Source organism: Octopus sinensis, linkage group LG1 (genome assembly GCF_006345805.1).
Source record: "Octopus sinensis linkage group LG1, ASM634580v1, whole genome shotgun sequence".
NCBI lineage: Eukaryota > Metazoa > Mollusca > Cephalopoda > Octopoda > Octopodidae > Octopus > Octopus sinensis.
The window spans coordinates 88,159,271-88,171,396 of NC_042997.1; the positions used below are offsets into that span (position 1 = coordinate 88,159,271).

At 32.7% G+C, this 12,126-nt stretch overlaps 1 protein-coding gene across 7 annotated transcripts in view; it reads left to right on the forward strand.

Moving 5' to 3' along the window:
• Positions 1–12,126, forward strand: part of LOC115216192 (cyclic nucleotide-gated cation channel beta-3-like) — a 495,037-nt gene that overhangs the window by 281,741 nt on the left and 201,170 nt on the right. The window contains exon 1 of one of the 7 annotated variants that reach the window (XM_036502673.1): positions 3,914–3,991. The exons of 5 other annotated variants lie outside the window; for them this stretch is intronic. The gene's annotated coding sequence lies outside the window, so the exon portion shown is untranslated. Of the gene's footprint in view, positions 1–3,913; positions 3,992–4,475; positions 4,613–12,126 lie in introns of those variants that run through there. One more of the 7 variants, XM_029785404.2, reaches the window with a different exon arrangement.

A 12,126-nucleotide genomic window follows, 5' to 3' on the forward strand; every position in this document is an offset into this window, starting at 1 on the left:
CACACACACACACACACACACATATACATATATGGGGGTCAGTTCATTCGATTCAAAATCCTTCTAAGCATTGGTGCTCCAGCATGGCTGCAGGCTAATGACTGAAACAAGTAAAAGATGATAGATAAAAGGTTCTAGTTATAGTACACAACATTTCTGTTGTATAAATACATTACTTATCAATGTTCTTAAAAGAATAAACACCAAGCTCAACATGTTTTTAAATTTTCAATCAAACTGATAACAGTTACTGATATTTTCCTAATTCTTCTTAATTAAGAGTTGTATGTTTCAATCTAGAATTAAATATTGAAAGATATAGTGATAGATTGATTTCTTTATCAGGAGCTTCCTTACTGCTTGATGCATGATGTGTATGTATATCTATTTATCTCTCTCTCTCTCTCTCTCTCTCTCTCTCTCTCTCTCTGTATATATATATATATATATATATATATATATATATAAGCATGGCTTGGTGGTTAGGATGTTACATTCACTAGATCATACATTCAATTCCTGAACTAGGCAGCATGTTATGTTTTTGAGCAAAACTTTTCACTTTACATTGCTCTGTGGGTTGTAGAGTAGCAGAATTGTTTGTACATTAGTGGAAATGCTTTATGGTATATCTTCCACCTCTCTGCATTCTGAGTTCAGATCCCACCTGCCTGGAGATGGCAATGGGAAACCACTCCAGTATTCATCCCAAATCTAGTCAGGGTTGCTGAAGTTCTAGCAATTTACTTCATGGTGGCAGAGGAGTGTACGGGCCCTCCCAGGTTGTATAGAGTGTGCTGAAGAAGATTAACATGCACAGGACCTGCCCAAGAGCAGACCACTGGTAGAGATAGACACACACACATAATTAAGCTGTAAATCCCTGTCTATGAGATAATTAAAAATATGTGGTTGACACTTAAATAATGTAACAGACTTGACAGTATTTTAATAATGTTTTGAGAAGAATTCATTCCGTATTTAACTGTGAAATCAACGGTTACCATTTACCTTTAGATTTGGAACAATATTTGAACAGATTCAGTATTAAATAGTCAGAATCTAAATAAATTGTCAACTATTAAGAGTTGACAGTAAAATAGTGTGTAAATTTACAAATACTTCATATCAATTTACTCATTTTGGCAAATTAAATATAAATTGAAATTAAAGATAGAATTTCTTTGTTTTTTTTTTCTTTTTTTCTTATAACAGTTTATAATTCAATGCATCATTACTTAAAGCTTTCCATGACTGTATTTTTCTTTTTAAAGTACACTGCATTTCATTTCAAATAATATTGAAAATAATGAGGAATTTATGAAAAAAACTGTCATTATTAAGGTGTTGTGTGGTACATAAATTAACATGAAATTCTGATTTTAATTTAGATCATTTTAAAACTGGCAGTTTGTATCATAGGACCAAGGGTAGTTTTACGTGGATTGGCCTTAGTTACATATAATATAGTATTGTTGTTTATAATCCCTTCATTTTAGAAGGGATGTGTGATAAGAAGCTTGCTTCCTAGCCACATGGTTCTGGGTTCAGACCCACTGTATGGCAGCTTGGGCAAGTGTCTTCTACAATAGCCGCAGGCTGACCAAAGCCTTGTCAGTAGATTTGGTAGACAGAAACTGAAAGAAGTCCATTATATATATGTATATATATATATATTTATGCATGTGTGTCTTTGTCTGTCCCACCACCATCGTTTGACAACTGATATTGATGTGTTTACATTCCTGTAACTTAGTGGTTCGGCAAAAGAGACCGATAGAATAAGTACTAAGCTTACAAAGAATAAGTCCTGGGGCTAGTTTCTTTGGCTAAGACCCTTTGAGGCAGTGCTCCAGTATGTCCACAGTCAAATGACTGAAGCAAGTAAAAAAATAAAAGAATATCTAAAACTGTTTTATCTAGTACACCCCACCACCTTTCTTTTTAAAAAAACAGTAAGATGTAATTTAGTGAAGATTTACATGCTAATTCTGGTAGATCAAATAACTACATTAAAGGGTCCTTCATAAAATATGTTAAATACTGGTAGAAACCATCTCCTTACAGATAATTTATGGAGGGATAGAAATTGTACCAGTATGAATGACAGAAAGGAATAGAAATAGCTCAAAAGAATCTTAATTTACTTTCTTCAGTTCATATCCTCAACTAAATTAGTAGCTAAATCTTTTTCTCCCTTAACCGTATTGCTCCTTAACTCCTTGCTCTTGTTTTTTTTTTTTTTTCTGCAAGAGTTTAAAATCAACATTATTAGCTACATAAACATCTAGTTATCCCTGTTTTTCAATATACGAAGGTCTGAGGTCTGAAAAGGTTATGGCCTCTGTTTAACTTTCCTCTTTGGACTAATTAATATAATCACTTGAAAACAAAAGGACAAGTTTAATCGATATAATTGCCTACTCTCATACATAAGTTAATTGAGATAAATGGTTGATGCCTCTCACTTGCAATGCATTCTTTGTATTGACATAGCAGAAATACCTTTCTTCTTAACCCCATGAGACCTAAATACTCTTGAATTAAGGTTTGAAAAGTAATTAACAGATGTTATTGAAATATAACACGATAAATCTAAATCCTCAGCCTTCAGTTATGGGACATTAAGATATTACATCTTTATTATTTAGACAGGAATAAGGTGGTGGTGAGCTGGCAGAATTGTTACCACAAAATCTTTAGCAGTAATCTTTCTGACTCTTCAATTTTTGAGTTCAAATTCCACTGAGATCAACTTTGCCTTTCATCCTTCCAGTTGTGTACTGAGGTTGATGTAATCAACTCACCTCCTCCCCCAAAATTTCAGGCTTGTGCCTATAGTGGAAAGAATTATTATCATCATCATTATCATCATCATGAAAGCAGCGAGCTGGCAGGATCATTAGCTTGCTAGGCGAAATGCTTGGTGGTATTTCGTCTGCTACTACGCTCTGAGTTCATACTCCACTGATGTCGACTTTGCCTTTCATCTTTTCAGGGTCAATAAATTAAGTGAAGCACTGGTGTCAATGTGATTGACTAGTCTCCTCCCACCAAATTTCAGGCCTTGTGTCTTTAGTAGAAAGGATTATTATTATTATAAGGGTAGCTGGCTAAAAGAATTGTTATCACACAGGACAAAATGCTTAGAGGCATTTCTTCCAGTTCTTTATGCTCTGAGTTCAAATGTCACCATGCTCAGTAGTCGGGTGGCAATGTAAGTGATTTCCCCTTCCTCTCAAAAACAAAAAAAACAAAAAAAAAATGCTGGCCTTGTGCCAAAATTATAAAGAATATTTACACAAGAATTGTATTTTTCAAGGGTTAACAATGAAATGATAATTTTTTTCTTTAATAACATTATTTGCAAAGGTAAATTAATTAATATTGTTAATATTAAAGTATTAGTATTTAGTTTTACCATTTACTACAAATATTAGATAGTTACAATTTATTTCATATTTTTTATTTAATTCAATTTGAATGCATTTATCAGTCAGGGTTATTTACACTTTGGTTGTACTTTTTACCAAATTTAGATCTGGAGCTGAATTTTTTTTACTTCATTTATATTAAGTCCCTTCATACATCAACTTCATTTATATTAAGTCCCTTCTCACATCAACCCTTTTCTATTCTCCTAGATTTTTGAGTCCTTGCACCCTTATATAAAATAACTTTTTAGGTAATATGTGTAAATATTTACTAATAACAATTTTATACATAGGCTTCAAAATTATAGGAGTGGAATGAGATTATATGATATTCATGCCTTTCTTATATTTGTATTAAAATAAAATGAGTTGATTTCAATCAGGAATTGAAACCAAATCACAGGCTTCACTTTCCAAACAGTTACTGCCTCCTCCATGATAAGCACCTATATATTTAGAAATTATTGATTTCTTATACTGGTACAAAGTCACAAATTTGATATGGGGCAAGGGTAGCATTATGTGGCATTCATGCCTTTCTGAAGAGTATTTGCAACGTAAGTGAAATTGTATTATTACAACCAGGAAATGAAAGTGTGTTATTGTTGACATACCCTCTTCCTCTTCAACACTCACCACATATTTACTAAGATATTGACATAGTAAATCAAACAGATATTTGTGAAGAAATCTTTTTATTTACATTTTGTTTGCATGTTATTTTTCAGGTATTTGTTGCTTCAGCTATTTATGTCAACAACACTAATAATAATCTTTTCTAAAATAAATATAAACAGTTTTAATTCTCTCCCACTCAAGTTTTTTTTCAAATCTTAAATTTAATTCAAAAATATGTATTTTCCATTCACGTTTCAATAAATTCAACATCAGATTTTAGTTGTATTTATAGATTTTATCTTTCACTCTGTTTTTCTTTATCCCCAAGTGATTGTTTTAAAAAGGAATTACTCTTTCTAGACTCCCCCTACCTTCTTCTCAGCTCTTCTTAGCATTCATGTGATATTCCAAGCTAGGTTCAGACGTGCCGCTTCACACAAGCATAATTCTAAGCATCTCTTTACTCGTTCAATCGACATCAATTCGATGAGTGTTAACATTTTCTCGGCGAAAGCTGCTGTACTGAGTGTGTACGAGGTGTGGAGCTAATCACTCTCTCTGTGAGTTCTTCAATACATCTTCATCTGTTTGTTTATTTATCTGTTCATTCATTTCATTGACTCTTCCTCTCGTACTACAAATTCTACTACTATTTATACTAATAATACAACAGGTGTTATTATATCAAAGAATTTATTCTCATTATTATTGTTTCTGTCTTCATGTCATTTTTGTGATAAAATTAATTTTTTTATAATGTTCACTTTATTGCATTGTTTTTTATTGTATTTTTAATTTTTTTTTTTTTTGTTACTGTGGAAAATACTGAAATTAATTTTTTTTTAGCTGGGTTTAATCAAATAAGTACCAGTAATATACTGAGATATATTCACTTGACTATACCCAACCTTTCACACAATTTTGCCTTTTACCTTGTCAAAAACATCATACCAACATTAGTAACATCTTCGTTGTTGTTATTCTCATTATTACAAAGAAATCACTAATTATTGTTATTTTCATGTTGTTTTGTTATTTTTAATGCCAACATTTCTGTTACTGCTCTAGTTATTGTACATTTATAGTTCTCATGCATGCCGTATTCTATTATTGTCATCATTTACAGTTAAGAGGGGAAAGGGTACGGAAGGGTCCTAGTAAATAGCTTAGCTCTTCGTCCCTTTACACAGCTACTTTAATTTTGTTCTTTATATTTTCTTTTTTTTTTAAACCTTTTATTTCAATGCAACTCCATCTCAGTAACCCCATCATTTAATTTGATTATCTGTCATCATGACAATCATAATTACCAGTAATGATGATAAAATATTAAAAATAAAATAATAATGATAACACAACACCGACAATGACATTGATAATAATGACTTCTTTATAATCTGCCTCAAGGACAGTTGGTAAACAATGTTATGCTATATTTCCCAAAAGCGCTACACAAATAAAAATCATTTAAATACACTGGTGAATGGGTATAGAAAAATCATCGATCAACAAAAGACAATACAAATCACACCTCTGTCTGTCCCATATACAGAGACAATTAATGACCATGCTCAAACACATACGCATTCACATATATATATAAATTAGAAGAATAATTTCTTTATTTTACCCAAAGATTAATATTAACACAGGCATAGGAATACAATGAGAGGGAGAAAATATTTTAGGGTAAAAAATAATAAAGAATAAAAACAACAAAAAAACCCCAAATGTACAAGCATCGTTAAAATGATGTCTATATATATATGTATATAAATACATAGGTATATGCACAATTATGAATATATACACTCATACATAAAATAATTCACATATATATAGATATACATATATCACACACTGACACATCTACAGACACACAGACACACTCATAGATGAATACATGTATGTGTGTGTAGTATGTATAAGTGTCCATAAGTATATATATATATATAAATTTGTGTGGTGTATTATATATATATATATATATATATATAAATTTGTGTGGTATATTATATGTGTCTATGTGTATGTATATATTTTTATACACACACTTATACATCACACACATAGATATATTCATCTGTGTGTGTGTGTGTATAATGCATGTATATTATATGTATGTATGCATCAATTTATGTATGCATGTATATATTCATAATTGTGTATATACACTCACATGTCATTTTCACAAAAACATCATTTATGTGTGTGTGTGTATTATATACATATATATCTGTTATATATAAATATGTATTTAAATATGTATATAATTTTCATATATGCATGTATGTACATAAAACTGTGTGTGTGTACAGACATAACAGTATTTAAAAATGATATTAGAAGATTTCTTTATTGAGCATAAGGGCCAAAGATGTGGGGTGGGGTGGGGGGTAGTGCAAAGATAAAATACACATGAAAACAACAAACAACTAGTGGGAAATTTACAACAAATATAATAATAATTACAACAACAATAATAAAACTGCTACTATCCAGAATGTTGTGTTATTCTAGCTACATGGAAATACTTTGTCATTAGAAATGCTTTCCTACCTCTAGACAATGCTCTCATATCACTCAGATCATAGTCTTAATATCGTTATGCGTTCTCATTTCTTCTTCTGAAGACATGTCCATACCTCTGTTACTCCACACCTGTGCTTTTGAAATTTTTCTCATAAAATGGCTACATACACCAGGACACTACTAAGAATGAAGGTGGTTAGAAGAATGGGATGGTTCCATTTCAAACAAGTCACAACTCATTTTGTCCTTAGATTTGCCTGATATAAGTAATATATATCTCATGTGCATGTGTCTGAGAGAGAGAGGGTGTGTGTGTGTGTGTGTGTGTGTGTGTGTGGTGTGTGTGTGTGTGTGAAAGTGTGTGTGCATGTATATATATGTACATGTGTGTGTGTATGTGTGTATATATATACGCACACATATATACACACCCGTATATATACACATACACATATGTGTATATATTGTGTGTATGTGTTTGACAGAGTACTACATTCAGTAATTCTTTGGTCATTAAAAAAAAATAGGCATAGACAAATGGCTTGTGAGGGCTGTGCAAGTTATGTACAAACATGCAGTAAGTAATACACAACATGGCTATGTGGTAAGAAGCTTACTTCCCAACCACATGATTCCTGGCTTAGTCCTACTGTGTGGTACCTTGGGAAGTGTCTTCTACTATAGCCCCAGGCCAGCCAAAGGTTTGTGAGTGGATTTGGTAGACAGAAACTGAATAAAACCCTATATGTGTGTGTGTGTGTACGTGTGTGTACATGTATGTGTGTGGCTGTGTGGTAAGAAGTTTGCTTCCTAACTACGTAGTTCTAGGTTCAGTCCCACTATGGTGCACCTTGAGCAAGTATCTTCTACTATAGCCTTGGGCTGACCAAGGCCTCATGCATGGATTTGGTAAACATGCCTGCTGACCAAGGCCTCATGCATGGATTTGTGTGTGTGTGGCTCTTTGTGTATGTTTTTGACCCCCACCACCACTTGACAACTGGTGTTAGTGTGTTTACATTCCCATAACTTAGTAGTTCAGCAAAAGAGACTGATATAATAAGTACCAGGCTTTACAAGAAGATAACAAGTACTGGGAGTTTATAAGTTCAACCAAAATTCTTCAAGACAGTGCCACAGCATGGCTGCAGTCTAATGTAAAAGATAAAAGATATATATATACACACACACAAACACACACATATATATATATATATATATATATATATATATATATATATATATATATATACACATACATATATATACATATATATATACACATACATATATATACATATATATATATACACATACATATATATACATATATATATACACATACATATATATACATATATATATACACATACATATATATACATATATACACACACATACACACTTTCTTGCAACCTATACAAGCAGATACTACCTTTGTCCCATTCTCATTCTTACACTTTGTACTGTTTCATTGTTACTATTCTGTAATTATTCACTGCAATGCATCATTAGTCATACACACATATCCTTTGTCCAGTCTCTAAATATGTCACCAACTCTTCCCTAACTTCCCTTCTTATCCCTCAAGACATGTTCTTTATTCCTTATATCAACCCCCTCACCACACCCCTCTCTTAATTTCTCATACACTCTTGCAACCTCTACCTACCTACACTCCCCATCCTTCTGTGCTCTATTCCCACTCACTTCTACTCACCTTGTACATTGAGGATCCACACAGACACCTCATCACTACAATTTTCATCTCTTCATTCCTGACATCCACAGCCTCTTTTCTAAAATGCGAATAGCCCCTTCAACAAGAAACCTTTTCTAACCTAGTCCCTGCTCTCAAATTTAACCCTTTTGTTACTGTATTTATTTTGAGATGCTCTGTGTTTCTTTCAATTATTTTAATTATAACAAAGAATTAAGTAAAATAACTTCAGCTAGTGTTAAGAACATAAATTGTAACTAAGGTTTGGTGGAAGATTTTAATTCAAAACTTATGAAAACAGGACATTTGTACTCAGAGCCAGAGCCAGTTTCAGCTGGGTTGGTAACGAAAGGGCTAAACACCTCATCTCCTCTAGGGATCTGTAGTCTTACAAGGTGCATAGCAAACTCACTAGTGCTGATGCCACAAAAAAATAAAATAACTAATATATGCTGTAAAGTTGTTGATGTTAGGAAGGGCCTCTGGTTGTAGAAACCATTCCAAAGTAGTCAGTAGAGCACAAAGCAGTCTTTCTACTTGTTAGACAAACCATCCACCCTATGCCAACATGGGACATGAACTTTAAATGATGGCAAATATGATTATGATACACACTCACATACAAATATGTATAAATTTACATGCACACATATTTATATACACATAATCATACATAGGTGTATAGACTTCTAAACACACACATACATAAATATATGTATCTGCAAAACTATACAAGAATGTTGATGGGTAAATAATGTGTGTGTGTGTGTGTGTATGAATAATGTGATAGAATCATTTATGCATCGGTTAGAAAATGCCTTAAAGTAAAAATCCCACCTACATCAACTTTGCCTTTCATCCTTTCAGGATTGATAAGCTCAAGTACCAGCATAGATTCATTCATAGAATGACTGACAGATAATATCTGACATGACATCTACTTTTGTTATTTGGAATTAAAAATCTGCCCCCTGGCACTAGGAAAATAAAATCCATGTATTTTTGAGATTCAGTAAAAATGGCAATAGGCCCGGGAAGTCCTAAAGCAGGTACCTAAGTATTTCAGTGAATTTCTCCCAATTTCATCATATCAGGTGCCAAAAGAGAACAAGCAAGGAATTTCAAGTCCTTTAACTCAACCAACAAGTGATATATATATATATATATACACATACATACATGATACATATATATGTATACATACATATATATCTGCATCACTCTCTCTCTCTCTCTCTTTCTATATATATATATATACACACACACACACACATATATATATATATACATACACATACGCAGACATATATACTTATATACGACTCTGTGTGTGTGTGTGTTCATATGTGTGTATGTTAGATTTGGAGTTGTTGATCAATTTATAGAGAAACAACAAAAACAACATTGAAATATATTTATCATTTTGAGTTGATAGGAGCTTCAGTTTTCATCTTGTCAGCTTCTTCAGCCAAGTGAAAGAACAAACTGATCGGGAGAAAGTTAAAGTCTCTGTCAAATCAAAATGATTAATAAACTGGACTTTAGACTTTGTTCTATAAATTGATCAACTCTGAATACACCAAACACACACACCAAAACACACACACACACACACACGTGTGTGTATATGAATACATATAAAATGTGTACATATCTGTATGTATATGTGTATACATCTGTAAATATATATAAATATCCATATGTTTTTATAAATGCGTATATATATATATATATATATATATATATATATATATATATATATATATATTACATGCATACATAGATACATATCTAGATATATACAAACATAAATATACAAGAAGGTGCTGAAAAGTTCCTGGCTTTAAGAGTATTATGAAAGGCTTGGTTGAAGGTCTAACCTTCCAAGTTCTTTTACAAGGCTTAAAAAAAACTGAAGTGTGTGAATCTCAGAGGAAATATGTTGAATGAAATCAAAATTAGCTGATCCTCCTGTGTGTGTGTATATTTATATATATATATATATAAGTGAGGGCGCGTGGCTTAGTGGTTAGGGCATTCGGCTCATGATCGTAAGGTTGTGAGTTCGATTCCCAGCGACGCGTTGTGTCCCTGAGCAAGACACTTTATTTCACGTTGCTCCAGTCCACTCAGCTGGCAAAAATGAGTTGTACTTGTATTTCAAGGGTCAGCCTTGTCACGCTGATTTTCCCCGAGAACTACGTTAAGGGTACACGTGTCTGTGGAATGCTCAGCCATTTGCACGTTAATTTCACGAGCAAGCTGTTCCGTTGATCGTATCAGCTGGGACCCTCGTCGTCGTAACCGGCGGAGTCTTTAATATATATATATATATATGTGTGTGTGTGTGTTTAAATGTATACATATACATACACAAACACACTGACGTGCACACACTTACATGTACATACATAATTAGTCATGTTTTCTGTGGAGACTTCAATTTAGTCAATATTTAGACACTCTCAGCTAAAAAACCTAAAGCACCCAATGTGCCCCATACATGCACTCACACATACACATATAAGCATACATATATGCATGTGTGTGCGTGTGTAAGTCATCTAAGAGTCCATATATCTATCAATTGAGTGGGTATATTAATTGAAGTGTAGAGTATTATATATCCATTACAGCCTATCTTACCAATTAATTTTGCACTAGGGATACAACGGAGCATTAGGTAACAGTCCCTAGTGGAATTCATAGTGTAAAACCGATTGGTAAGATCAGCTATAATGGATATATAATACTGTACACTTTGATTTTACATATACACATATTCTAGACATACAATTGTGTGTATGTATATTGATATGTAACAATCCACAGAAAGTTTATTCAATACATACATAAAGTGCAATCGTTTATTTTTAAGCCTGCCCAAAAGCCTGTTTGTTACACTGGAGTGTGAGGAAATAACTGAAGTTATTTATCTAAATTTATAGCTAGATTTAGACCATGGGCCAAGATGCCTGCACTTTGGCCTGGGGTAGAGGTGCTTATACCTTAAAGTGAAATTATTCGATTTAGTTATAATATTAATAACTGTTACTCCAATTACAGTTTATGTGGATTGAATGTTCACCAATGAAAGTTTAATGATACTTGGATTGATTGTCCAGTCAGTCTCACTTTTACTGTCAAAAGTGAAGTTGTATATACATGACAGATGCTTACAATTGTCTCATGTATCTAATAATTTCAATTAAGTCATAAATGCAATGACAGATAAAATCTATTGCTATATCGTATTCTATGATTTCAGTACAAAAAGAAAATACACAGCAAATTACCAAATTTACAGATAGGCACAAACATGGTTTTTTGGTTAAGAAGCTTACTTCCTAACCACATTCTCTTTGGTTCAGTATGGCACCTTGGGCATGACAACTTTTGTTATCACCCCAGGTTAACCAAAGCCTTGTGAGTGGATTTGGTAGACAGAAACTGAAAAAAGATCATCATTTCTGTGTGTGTGTTTGTCTGTCTTTGTATTTCTATTGTTTGTTGGCAACTGGTGTTGGTTTGTTTATGCCCCCATAACTTAGCAGTTTGGCAAAAAGACTGATAGAATAAGTACCAGACTTAAAAAAAGTTCTGGGATCCTTTTTTACGTCTAAAACTTTCAAAGGCAGTGCTTCAGGATGGCTGCAGTCCAATGAGTGAAACAGATAAAAAACTAAAAGCCAAATTATTATATATAATTGAAATTTTCAAGTTATACATAAAAAGTTAACCCTTTTCTCCAAGGCAATTTTATAAATTTTGTCCTAAACATTCATGCTTGTTTTCAGACTGTTAACCCTTGTTTCATTTGTT